Source organism: Aedes aegypti, chromosome 1 (assembly GCF_002204515.2).
Source record: "Aedes aegypti strain LVP_AGWG chromosome 1, AaegL5.0 Primary Assembly, whole genome shotgun sequence".
NCBI lineage: Eukaryota > Metazoa > Arthropoda > Insecta > Diptera > Culicidae > Aedes > Aedes aegypti.
The window spans coordinates 217,557,647-217,571,443 of record NC_035107.1 but is presented as its reverse complement, the minus strand read 5'-3'; the positions used below and the strand labels follow the sequence as shown (position 1 = coordinate 217,571,443).

At 39.7% G+C, this 13,797-nt stretch overlaps 1 protein-coding gene across 1 annotated transcript in view; it reads left to right on the top strand.

The window, feature by feature from the left end:
• LOC23687834 (tachykinin-like peptides receptor 86C) overlaps positions 1 to 13,797 on the top strand; it is a 468,956-nt gene that overhangs the window by 293,395 nt on the left and 161,764 nt on the right. The window lies entirely within an intron of this gene.

Below are 13,797 nucleotides of genomic sequence, written 5' to 3'. Positions count from 1 at the left end.
AAACGTTTCTTATTCAATTCAACGTTGTATAAGGCCTGTCGAATAGGCTCATCGGTGAGTACCTGTCCGACTAAACTATCCAACGTTGCAAAGGTGCTTCTCTTGGCGCTCTGCTTCCAGAAAGGTGAAAATTATTGACTCCTCGGGCTGATTTACACCAAGGGTACTTACTCGAGTTAACTATTCAAGGCCTGTCGAGCAGGCTCATCAGGTGAGTTCCTGTCCGACAATTAACGTTGCCATACAAGGGGGTGCTTCGCTCGGTGAATTTGATTACAGATAAGCATTGACGTCACGGGTCGGTCTTCTTATAAAAAAAAATACATCGCTCTTGGGGAACCCCTTTCCGGTGAAGACTGCTTGGATATACCAATATTGCTCTAATATATGCTCTTGGCGAAGAACATCTAGTGTGATTGATACAAGGCCTGCTTGACAGGCTCACCAGGTGAGTCCCTGTCCAAACTGTTCTATCATATCGCAAAGGGTATTCCGCTGTGTGCTTATTACAGTGTCTGCACACCTGCTTCAAACGGCTGCTAATTTTATCGATAAGTGACTAGCACGACGATCATGGGAGGAAAGAAGATTAAATCGATGATTCACGTCCGAGATGGCATCGTGGATTTTCTTCATCGTACGGAGAGATTCCTGCAAAACGCCGATGACTCGAACGGTCTACAGATTCGCTTTCGTTTAGAGAAACTCGAGGTGAAGTGGAACGAATTTGAGGAAGTCCAGACGGAGATTGAAGAGGCAGAAGACCGTGAAGACAACATGGAATATCATCGCCAGGTCAGAGAAGTCTTCGAAGAGAAATACTTCCAGGTAAGGGCAGGGCTGGCTAGCAAGTTACCTCTTGAAACATCACAACTCGCACAACAAACGTCTGATTTGGCTGCTTCAACAGGCAGTGTTGCCAATGTTCACACATATGTGCGTCTTCCTCAAATTAATCTGCCAGAGTTTGATGGAAATTTTGAAAAATGGCTTGCTTTTCATGATACATTTAAGGCATTGATTGATTCGTCTCACGAACTTAGCGATATCCAAAAATTTCATTACTTGCGAGCTTCATTACGTGGCGATGCTCTGAAAATAGTCGATGCCTTTCCAATGAGTGATGCGAACTACAGGGTGGCTTGGGATAGCTTGGTTGCACGCTTTTCTAATGCGTATCTGCTGAAGAAGAGGCATTTAAACGCTTTATTCGAATACCCAAAGATACGAAAGGAATCCGTGGTCGGAATCCACGAGCTGATCGATTGCTTCGAGCGGAATACAAAAATTTTGGACCAGTTAGGAGAGACTACAAGTGGATGGGGTGCGATGCTAACGCACTTGATGGTCTCGAAGCTTGATGATGGTACTCAAAAACAATGGGAAGAGCATGTTTCTGGTACGGACGGCAGGTTCTCTGAATTGATCGATTTCCTCAAACGACACACACGTGTCCTAGATGCTCTGATAGTGGATCAACATATTTCATCCTCGAATGGTCCATCCTCATCAAACGGATCTAAATTTCGTCCAGCAAAACTTTTGGTTAACTCGGCGACCGATGCAACAGTACTCAATTGTGTCGTTTGCAGTGAGCAACATTTCATTACCCGTTGCCCAGCATTTGACGAACTTCCTATCGATAGACGATTGCAACTTACCAATTCTAAGCGATTATGCAGCAACTGTTTGGGTCGAAACCATTTAGCTCGAGATTGTCCGTCTAAGTTCCGGTGCAAAACGTGTTCTAAAAAGCATCATACGTTACTACATCCCGGTTTTCCTGGTTCTGGTTCCGCTACCACCCCTGTAACAGAGACTGCTACATTGGCCGTTACTTATCCACCCTTTTCGAGCGGTGATTCGGTAAGTGGTAGTCCCGATACGAATTCGATTCCGCCAATTTCATCAAATGTTGCTATGGGAATTGCCAATTCACACGTATTCTTGCTCACAGTAGTGTTGAAGGTTAAGGATAGATGGGGAAGAACTCACCTTGCAAGGGGACTGTTGGATTCGGGTTCTCAAGCTAATTTAATGACCGAACGTCTCTGTCAGTTACTGAAACTCACACGGAACGACAAACATGTAGAAATAAGCGGAATTGGACAGGCAAGGAGCCAGATCGCTTATGAAGTCTCGACGGTAATCGGCTCACGCATTATGGATTTCTCAATTCCGATGAACTTTTTTGTTATGGGACAAGTCACGAATAACCATCCATCTTCCACTTTACCGATGGCAAATTGGAAACCTCCTGCGGATATGCAATTAGCAGACCCCGAGTTTTTTCTCTCTGGCCCAATTGATTTAGTCATGGGATCACAATTTTTCTACGACTTCCACCTTCTCGACGGTGGCCGGTTACAGATTCGCAAATTTGATGGCACAGTACCAGTATTTGTCAATACAGTCTTTGGATGGGTAGCTGCAGGAGAATCGCAATGGGAAAATGTAACATCTTCAGTCAATTGTCATTTAGCCATGGCAGAATCACTAGACAAAAATATCGAAAAATTTTGGACTATCGAAGAATTGCCAGAGAAAACACCCAGAACACAGGAAGAAGACGATTGCGAAACTCACTTTCAAAACACCTTTAGTCGAGATAAAAATGGTCGCTATATAGTACGATATCCGAAGAAAATTGGATTCCATAATATGATTGGCGATTCGAAGGCTATAGCTTTGCGTCGTTTTCAGCAATTGGAGAGACGCTTAAATCGAGACCCTGATATTCGAAAGCGTTATGATGAGTTCATGAAAGAGTATTTAGAATTAAAACACATGAAACTCATAGGAACGGTTGAAGATGCTGAAGAAGTTGCACGTACAGTCTGCTATCTTCCACATCACCCAGACTTCAAGGAATCAAGTTCTACGACTAAGCTACGGGTAGTATTTGATGGATCGGCAAAGACATCGACAAATTTTTCCCTCAATGAAGCCTTGCTTACTGGACCAGTTATTCAAGATGACTTACTGGACATCGTGATACGATTTCGCAAGCATTCTGTCGCACTAGTGGCAGACGTAGAGAAAATGTATAGGCAAATCCTGATTCATTCTGAAGACACGCCTCTACAACGGATTCTCTGGCGGTTTGACCCATCTGAACCCATCCAGGTGTATGAACTCCAAACTGTAACCTACGGCCTCTCTTCATCATCATTTCTTGCAACTCGTGTTTTGAAACAGCTCGCCGAAGACGTTGGCAACAAATATGAACATGCGGCGATGGCGATTGCAGAGGATTTCTATATGGACGATTTTCTCTCTGGTGCAGATTCTATCGAAAAGGCCAAAAGGTTACAACACGATGTCCAAGCCGTGATGTCAGAAGGTGGTTTGCCCTTGCGTAAATGGAGCTCAAATAAACCAGCGATATTTGAAGATGACAATCGATCAACGGAGGTGCCTGGTCCAACAACACATCATCTTGGACCCGGACAGAAAATAAAAACTCTAGGCGTAGCGTGGGAGACGGGACCAGACCAGTTAAGCATCGAGGTACAAGATGTGAAACCAGATGAGCAATGGACCAAGCGAAAGGTTATTTCAGCCATCGCCCAACTCTACGATCCCCTCGGCCTCGTTTCACCAGTAGTTGCATGGGCGAAGATGCGGATGCAAAATCTATGGTTGAGTTCTGTTGGTTGGGACGATCCTCTATCGGATGACATCTGCTCTAAATGGAAAGAATTTTATAATCAACTGCCCTTGTTGAAATCCTTCAAGGTAGCCCGGCATGTTTTCTGGAACAATGCGAATGACATTCAATTCCATGTGTTCAGCGACGCATCGGAAGTCGGTTATGGTGCCTGTATGTATGCCCGATCTTCCAGCATAGATGGTAGCATTAAGATGGAACTTATTTCATCCAAATCACGTGTAGCCCCGATAAAACGAATCACCTTGCCCCGATTAGAATTATGTGCTGCGTTGCTAGCAGCCAAGCTCTACGCTAGAGTTTCAACAGCATTACGCATGGAGGGCATGAGATGTTTCTTCTGGTCGGATTCCACTGTAACGCTGCACTGGATACAAGCATTGCCAAATACTTGGCAATGCTTTGTCGGAAACCGAACTGCTGAAATTCAACGCCTCACTCACGGTCACAGTTGGAACCACGTAACAGGAGCAGATAATCCTGCAGATTGCATATCACGCGGCATGCTACCAGAAGAATTTTTGTTGAACCTGTCTTGGCGCGGTGGTCCATCTTGGTTATTGAAGAGTGAGAAACACTGGCCCAAACAACCCACTCTAGAAACTCCCTCAGATAATGTGTTGGAAAAAAGGAAAACAGTCGCGGTAATACAATCTTCTGCCCCAAAATGTTCCCTTTTTGAACAATTCTCATCATTTTGGAAGCTCGTAAGAGTTACTGCTTACATTCTACGCTTTGTAGATCATTGTCGTAAGAAGCGCGCTGCAAAAGATGTATTTTTAACGGTACCAGAATTGACAGCATCCAAGCGTACATTGGTCAAAAGCGCTCAACTCGAAACGTTCTCAAATGAAATCAAGGCAATAAAGAAAGGACATCCAGTTTCGTCACAATCACCCTTGAAAAATCTTCGGCTCGAACTGGATAACAACGGCATCCTTTGTGTTGGTGGCCGGCTCCAACTCTCTGACGAAGAAGAACATTTTAAACGCCCAATGATTTTACCAAGCAAACACCCGCTCACTCGACTTATCGCTAAACATTATCATGAATTATCGCATCATTCTGGCCCTCGTATGACATTAGCTTCCATACGCCAAGAGTTTTGGCCCCTACGTGGAAAAAATCTCGCAAATTTTGTTTGCCGTAAATGTCTTACTTGCTTTCGCCACCGCCCTGCCCCTGTTAGCCAGCCCATCGGACAACTTCCCAAAGCTCGAGTAACTCCTAGTCGGCCATTCGCTGTAATAGGCGTTGATTATTGTGGACCCATTTACATCAAGCCCATTCATCGTCGTGAAAATCTCCAATACCGGTCAATATTGATGTGGGCCAACTAGTCCTAGTTCAGGAGGATAACAAACCATCTATTACTTGGCCACTTGCTAAAATTGTAGCAACACATCCTGGACGAGACGGAATAATTCGGGTGGTAACAATAAAAACAGCAGCAGGAACATACAGCAGATCGGTTTCCAGAATCTATCCATTGCCTTACGATGAAAATTTAAGACCACCGATGATACCTGATAGCGCGTCCTGTGAAGAGTTGAAGCAGTAGTTAAAGCTGATGTGATTTATGTTAATTACGATCTAAATATTTAAAATAATTGCTTTCAATAATTTCATTAGAATCTCATGATGCAACGTAAATTTATAAACAAATTTAGGTGGCCGGCTATGTTGACGAAGTTGACAGTTCGAGACCAGAAGTACTGACAGATCAAAGATAGAAGAGAAGTGAAAAACAGAAAGGGCTATACATGTTATAACAGTTATAGGACGTGAAGCTAGCCGCCTACAGTTATGTTTCGATTTTCTGTCTCTATCGGTTTATGTTTCATGTTGCGTAGAATTGTCTTTGTGTAGAAGGTAGAACGTAGAGAGGTGAAATTAAATTTGTGTTTAGTTTATGTTCAGTCTTCGTAGTAAACGGTTCTGATGAAATTGATGTAGTGTTTCTATGGAATAAAGTTAATGCTAAGGCTAGAAGGAAGAAAATAAAACTGTGTTCTGTGCAGAGTTGCTTGCTGTCACTATCAACGCTTGAAATTTGCTGATTTGTACAGGCCGACTGCGATACAATTCCGATCGTTCCCTATCACATCACTATCATGCTGTCTACTCCATCACAAGTGCATTGATGGCGATAGACTATGGATATCACTGATGGGTCAAGTTTAGCCCTAAATTAAGCAAATAAAATTACATTTTATCAGTACGATATTCTTGATACTGCTGCAGACGGATTGAAACTGTGTGTTGGTCACTAAAAAACATTAATAGCGTGGGTAATTACCACGTGATCACTCATTCTGCAGTGATTGTGATCTAGAGTGCGATGTCGCATCACCGCTGTTGGTTGTCAGATCAAAGTGATATTGATAGTTCGCAACTGATATTGATAGTTTTAGCCCATCAGCCATCAGCTAATATGACCGATATTGTGCAACTCTGGTTCTGTGTAAGAGTGACCGATTGTTTCGCTGAATTCGAAACTGGAGGAAATACCGAAATATCCCTGCTAGCTGCTATCGCACCGCCGTCGTGATTATCGCCATCGCAATCGTCACTTGCAAAGGGTGAAAAACTGGAAGGAAGGATAACAGCCATCCGATCAGCTGTTGACAACATCGTTCTCAGCAAGTGACACCGTAGGAATTTCTGGGACGGAACGCAATAGGTAAGGTCACAACACTTGAGTATAAATTGTTTATAACTACTTCGATTTTGCCTATCATCCTGCCTGACAATTCAATAATGTCAACTTCAATTTGACATCTCCTGTCTCACCCGCTTAAGGGGCTACATTGCACTGATCCGAGGGGTAATCGCTGTCCTCAACAGTTCCTCTCAGAAGCTTGAAAGTTTTTCCTGAAATCTTCTTCATACGAGTTTATTAAGAAACTTTAGTTTATATTTTTGAAAACTTTAGTAGCTTTGAAATGCTTTCAAAAACATTGTTAAAATATAATCACATACACTGTTAAATTGTTATCTATTCTGATGAGGATGCTCTTTTTGGTTAATAGGAAATCTTTTCCTGCTATCATCCCTCAATTTGGGTTGAAATCCATTTCTCGGAGATCTGGCTACGTGACTGTGGAAAGGTCTGCCGTAAGGTACCGTGCACCGTTCGATGTGACTGAAGCAGGACCGAGTCAATGTTGACCGAAGGGATTTGGACTGCCAACATGGGAAACATAAGCAGCTTCTCCAGATTTTGTTCGATATGCAAGTGGATGTGTGTGGATTTAGATTTACATAATGTTACAAGAGCTGCTGTAAGCAATGGCTCACATTCCACTAGAGAAAGGGGATTTTTCGTTTTTTTTATAGATTACCCAAACGTAGTTCTTCAAGTCATCACGTCGTCGATAGAAATCTGATTATTCTACACGATCCCTTAATTTAATCGGTGGTTGGCAAATTCGTATTGACAATTTAATGGTTTGGATCAAAGTTTTTCCCATCAAAAGGAACGGAAGAAAATGAGGACACTCGCAAGAAGACGGAACCAATTTCAATTCAACACAGCAACAATCTTCGCACAACAAAAAAAACGTTAAAGAAGACGTCGCCGGATGCAACTTATGGAGCAAATTGCTGTTCGATAAAACATTTCACCCCCGGGGAAACACAAAATAATCCACTATGAAGAACATCATCAAAGGGCTACCCGGAAAATGACAATTCTCGTTATTTTGGAATTTGCTTTTTATCTTTGTTGTGTTTGCGACGATGGAATCGCCCAGCAAGTTCATCTTTCATTCTTTCACGTTTTCCAAGTTTTGCGAGGGTGGATTGTTCAGAATGGTAAACGTAGAGCAGAAAAAAAACTAATAAACTATGAACTGAACGAGCCGTCCGAGTCTCTTGAGAAAGGGTTTTTCTTCTTATTGCCAAAAAAGTTGTCTTTGCAGGGATTGTAGCATGTAAATTGTGTTTGGCGCTCAGTTCGGGTGGCCGGCGTATTCTTTCCGAAACGACTCCAGGGGGATCAACCGAGGAGATTGAATATGAAAGTCAAGTTTTTCGCTGTTAGAAGGAAATTGGATTATAGTGAAACTTTGACTTTTTGGGCAATTTAATGGTCTTTGCTTCGGGGGAAACTTTGAACATAAGTTTATTTTTACTCCTTCACGACGGCGACGGTGGAACACAGGTAAGCCGAGTTTGATTGAGCGATTTCGGGTCAAACCATTAGTCAGTCACGTAGCACTAATGGCGAATTGATGAATCTTTACAAGACTCCAATCAAACGTACACTTTCGAAGTTTCGATATGAATTCAACGAAACCAGAAACGGTAAATCAATAATCAGAAGCTTGTGGGATACATTGTAACACTTTTTGAGCACCTATGAATTCTTCAAAACAATTTGTATGTTAATTTCTTTACAACAGGTAATTAAAGATTATTATTCCACTTTATTCATCATCATTACTTTGTAGCTATGGCGTAAGCCAAAGAGCGAACTTTCCCATTTTCGTAACTTATCTTGTCGGAAAACTGTAGCTGAGCTTATCTGCTCTTGTTCTTTCCATTCACTACAAACCGCAGCATCATCAAGAAGTTTGCGGTTTTACAGTTTCCCAAAGAACACTGTGCGGAGTGAAAATTTTCGATGGAAGCTAGCTTTGAACCAAAACTAATCCATCTAGCGTTCTTGGTGGCTTTTCCTGTTTTCATCATTATTCGGATGTTTCAAATGTTTTTTGAGTTATAGTTTGAGTCAACTTAAATCATTTTCTGATTTCCAGCATTTCGTTTTATTTATGTAGTTAACATCTAAACAGATAACACTGAATCAACAATTTCACGCCACAATACTCGGTTCGTGGCGTATCGCTCTATCCTCGGTTCTGCTCACGCTCGCCAAATCGATACGCACTTGATCCGCCTACCTAGCTCGTTGCGCTCCACGCCTTCTTGCATTGGCGTAGGAACAGGGGGGGGGCAGGGGGGCCTGGCCCCCTCCAGAACCATCCAGCCCCCCCCCCCCCCAGAATTTTTGATGATAATAAAATAAAAAAAATAAAAAACAAACAAACAATTTAACTTGCAGCAAAATCTTCTGAATTAATCTAGGTACATGACTCTTGTTATTGACAAAAATTTCTTCAGTAGTTACGTTATTTTATGTTGTAGAACACTATAGCGAGAAAACCTAGCTTGTCTTATACAGCATCAGCGTGATAGTTCTGACTTTGGTAAATCACGCGACAACCGAAAGCTTATCCGTCCGGCTGTCGATCGATTGGTTACTGTTAGAACTAGCTTCATGTTGTATGCGGTAAGCACAATTTTTCTGACATATCCATTACCAAAAATATCGTGATATGAAAAAGTGGAAGTTTGATCCCAAAAAATAGTTTTTTTTTTTCTCAACAAAATCAATTCTGTTTCAGCATAGAGCAGCACTGCAGTCTGATTTCTCATGTTTTTGGAACTCGTATGATGTCCGAAAAAAAATAATTGAAAAAATAGACAAAGTTACTATAGGAATTTCTCAGATAATACATAGCGGGAATTCTTGTCGAAAAATAAGAATTTTTCAAGGAATTTCGGCATGGCCAAGTTTTCTTCAAATGAATGGTAGAAATTTAACATGGCGTGAAAAAAAATGTAACAAAATCGACCATAGTGACCTTAGCTCTCTTTGATTTTGATTCAATTTTTTAAGTAGTTTTGTATGAATAAATTTATTGCTTGAACAATATTTTTTCAAGAAAGATTATTAATTCCAAAATTGTTTGATTAATATTCAACAAATTTGTAGCACAATTTTTCAAAAAGCTTTTCGATATGCATTATAAAATTTTAGTTTAATCAAATACCTCAAGGAATATTTAAGGGGGCTTCAGAACTTTTGCAAATCTTTTCGAAATAAGTCAAATAATATTGTTGGACTTATTCATACTTTCAAAGCGCATTCATCCTGGTGGACATCCACTCCTATGTCAACGTTTTACTATCAAATTGGTTTCGGAAAATGTTCCCAGATTTACCTTAAAGATGTTACTTTATCTTTCAAAAAGTTTTCGCTCGCAATTCCTCCAAAAAATCATTAATTCTGTTAAATCTAATTCAGAGGTATTTTGCTGAAAGTTCTATTAGAAATTCTTCTTTGAATTGCTTTAAATAATTTTCCCAAAAAATTTTATTACAAATTCTTCCGCAAATTTCATCAAAAGTCGTTAAGAAATATTTCTAAAATATTTCACAAATTGCGTCAAAAAGTTTTCTATGTTTTCTTTATTAGAAATTTTGGTTCAATGTTTTCTTTATTAGAAATTTTGGTTTTCTTTATTAGAAATTTTGGTTCAAATTCTGATGGACCTTGAGAAATTTGTTTTATTTGTTAATTCATTAGAGAATATTTTACTATCCTGTAATTTACCTGTAGAGAAGATATTATAAATTATCTTTCATTGTACCATTGCTCACCTATTGTTCGACTTGCTTCAACATTTTAATGTTTCTTCTTCCTTCGCAAACCGCTTTGAACCTCGTACAAATCTTTCCATACTCCAAAAAGCATCGTTTTAAATAATCTAAATCTAATTATACAAATTGTGAAAAATTACAGAATTCTTATGCGTATGGTTTCTAATTCCTGAAAATCCATCAGGAATTCCTCAACAAAATTTCAAAGTAATGCAGAAGTTTTCACTAAGATTTAACACTCTCTTTCCCATGGCAGCACAGGTGCCACCGATTTTCAACGAACGGTAGCTAAACCGAATTGGTACGAGTAGCTCAATAATGATTGGAATAAATTTATTCACTCATTTGTCTTATCAAACATCGAAATAAGTGACCTTAGGGTCAAACTATTGGAAAACAATCAACTAACTATTGAAAAACAATAAAAAAATATTGTGATTTTGAATAATAGAGCTTATTTGTAAAAACTTTTTTGTTTTTTGAAACGCCATTTTGATAGTTAAATTGTCAAACAAAGCTGTGGGAAAGAAAGGGTTAAATTAGAATCTTACATTTTCACGTTAAACTTTTACAGTACTACAAAACAGTGGATAATAAAACCTTCAAAAAAGTTTGTCTGGAATTTCTGGAGGTATGAAAAAATGGGTTCTACATCAATATGCTCACCATAGTATCATGAATCTTCAGAGTTCATACTAAATATTATATAAGACTCTAGTTACAAATACTTTCAGTAAAAATTTCATACGTTTTAACATGGATCATTTTCTATTATAAAAGACGTCGAAAAAGAATACGATTTTATGTAGTAAATCCTTCAAGAACCACTTAAGCTTTTCTGTGAGGAACATTGTTAATATGTTTCAGAAATTATTAAATTTTACGACAGGACATCAGTGATATTTTTCGAAGTATGTTTAAGCTGCAATTATTCAATAACTTATCAACAAGGTTATTTCAAACCTTTCGTTACTTTAGAAATCTGATATGGAGTGATTCATAGAGGAATTTATAAAGCAATCCCTAAAAAATATTAAGTTTTTCCAGGAGTAGTTTTAGACCCAAAAAATGGAGAGTGTTGAAATTTTTATATGTCTTGTTTTATGGAAGATTCCTGAGATTTATATTCGCAAAAAATGAGTTATTTCTAGAACCTGACAGAATACTTGATGGAACTTCTGGAGATTTTTTTTAAGATTAAGAATGAATTGCAAGTGTTTAGTGAATCTGGTGAAAAAAAATGTTCAATTAAAATCCCAAAAGAATCGTTAGTGCGGTTTTATGAAAAAATCTCTGGAAAATGCTAAGATGAATCTTTGGTAATTTTTCAGAAGAATCTACAAGAAACAATAATATAATTCTCTAATAAATCTCTGTACAAATTACTCGGGAATCTTTGATTATTTTCACGGAAGAGATGTTGCACCTTGATTTCAGATAAATCAAAAAAATAATTATCTGTGAAAAAATACAGATTTCTTGCGGAGAGCTTCTCTGAGCAATCATGAATAAAATTTCCCAATTGAATTCTTTTAAATTGATCAGGAAATTTTTGTGGAATGTTGCTAGGAATCCTCAAAGTAACACCTGGAAGAGCCAATTAATATTTTTGCAGAATGTCTGGATAATTTTGCTACGATTTCTTCAAACAATTCTATAGAGAAACCTTAGAAAGAAATTCAAAAGCAAAGTTGGAAAAACTGTTGGTGAAATCTCTGAAAAATTCGTGAAATGAATCCTTGCTTGTTGATTGTGAAGTCATTTTTGGTGAGAATCCTATATATTTTTGTTCTATATTTTGGAGAAATCCTTAGAAATCCTAAACAAATTATTTATGAACACAGGGGGGTACTTTAAACTAACAATTGGAATTTATATGTAATGTGTACCTAGAGGACCTTCGAGGAGAAAGCATTAAAAGAATTTGTGATGCGGAATTCTTCAAACGATTTTTTAAGCAGTTCGATAGAGATTCTTCGAGAAATTTTCTGATGAGATCAAAAAGTCTGGGAATGATTCTCTTGGGGAATCCCAGGACGAACTCAATGAAAACTAGTAAAGGAGTTCTTGAAAAAAGCACTGAAAATTGCGAACATAATTCATGAATAAATTCCCGTAGGGATTCTCAGAGGAAACTCTTCAAAGCACATGATTTAATTCCTGAAATAATCAAAGGAGAAACACAAAAGACAATCCTTGTGAGCTTTTTGCTAGAATTCTTTAAAGATTTTTGACTGGTTACAACATAAATGAATCTGTTTCGTAGCGATGATTGAAATTTACAAATATCACTGATATGCCACGAAATGAGACAAAATTATAAATGAATGAAATCGATACAAATCTGTAAAAACTACCAAATTTGTGAAAATCGTGGTTATTGCGACCGACATTACTTCTGTAAAACAAGTATTTGCTAGGCCCCCCCTAGGCCCCCTCCAGAAAAAAATCCTAGCTACGCCAATGCCTTCTTGTATCAACCGGATCCAAAGCGAACACCATCTTTGCAGGGTTGCTGTCCGGCATTCTTGCAACATTGGTTGAGCTCGTGGTTAATACTTCGCCGCCACACACCGTCCTTAGCACTCTGCGTTTGAAAACCCCAAGAGCTTGCAATTCCTCCTCGAGCATAGTCCACTTCTCATGGCCGTAGAAGACTACCGGTTGGTGAATCTTTCTTGACCGCAGTTTCTTCTGGAGCCCATGGTAGGCACGACTTCCACTGATGATGCGCCTCCGTGTTTCCCGACTAACGTTGTTTTCAGCCGTCAACAAGGATCCGAGGTAAACGAACTCGTCAACCACCTAGAAAGAATCCTCGTCTATCGTGACACTGCTTCTTAGGCCCTGTCACGCTCAGTTCTGCCTACCAGCATGTACTTTGTTTTCGACGCATTCACTATCAGTTTGACTTTTGTTGCTTCGCGTTTCAGGCGGATGAACAAATCTGCCACCGTTGCACATTTTCTCCCAATAATATCCATGTCGTCCGCGAAGCAAACAAACTGTCCGGATCTCGTGGAAATCGTGCCTCTACTGTTAAGTTCGGCTCTCCGCATGACATCTTCATGCGTAATAACAACAACAGGCACGAAAGTCCATCGCCCTGTCGTAGTCCACGCAGAGAATCGAACGAACTGGAATGTTTGACTTTTGTTGCTTCGCGTTTCAGGCGGATGAACAAATCTGCCACCGTTGCACATTTTCTCCCAATAATATCCATGTCGTCCGCGAAGCAAACAAACTGTCCGGATCTCGTGGAAATCGTGCCTCTACTGTTAAGTTCGGCTCTCCGCATGACATCTTCATGCGTAATAACAACAACAGGCACGAAAGTCCATCGCCCTGTCGTAGTCCACGCAGAGAATCGAACGAACTGGAATGTTCGCCCGAGATCTTCACTCCGTTTTGCACACCGTCCATCGTTGCTCTGATCAATCTTGTGAGCTTCCCGAGAAAGCTGTTCTCGTCCATGATCCATGATAGCTCTACACCAGTAGGCTGACCATAAGCCAACCAGATAAAAACGGGACAAATAAAAAACAAAAACGGGACAATTTTAAAAGACATAGATTATGCGATAGTGCTACTTTTCCCCGAATGGCCCGTTTCTCCGAAGCCATTTCTTTAAATGACCCGTTCCGTTGTAAAGCAATGCAGCTCGAAAAAGTGCAATA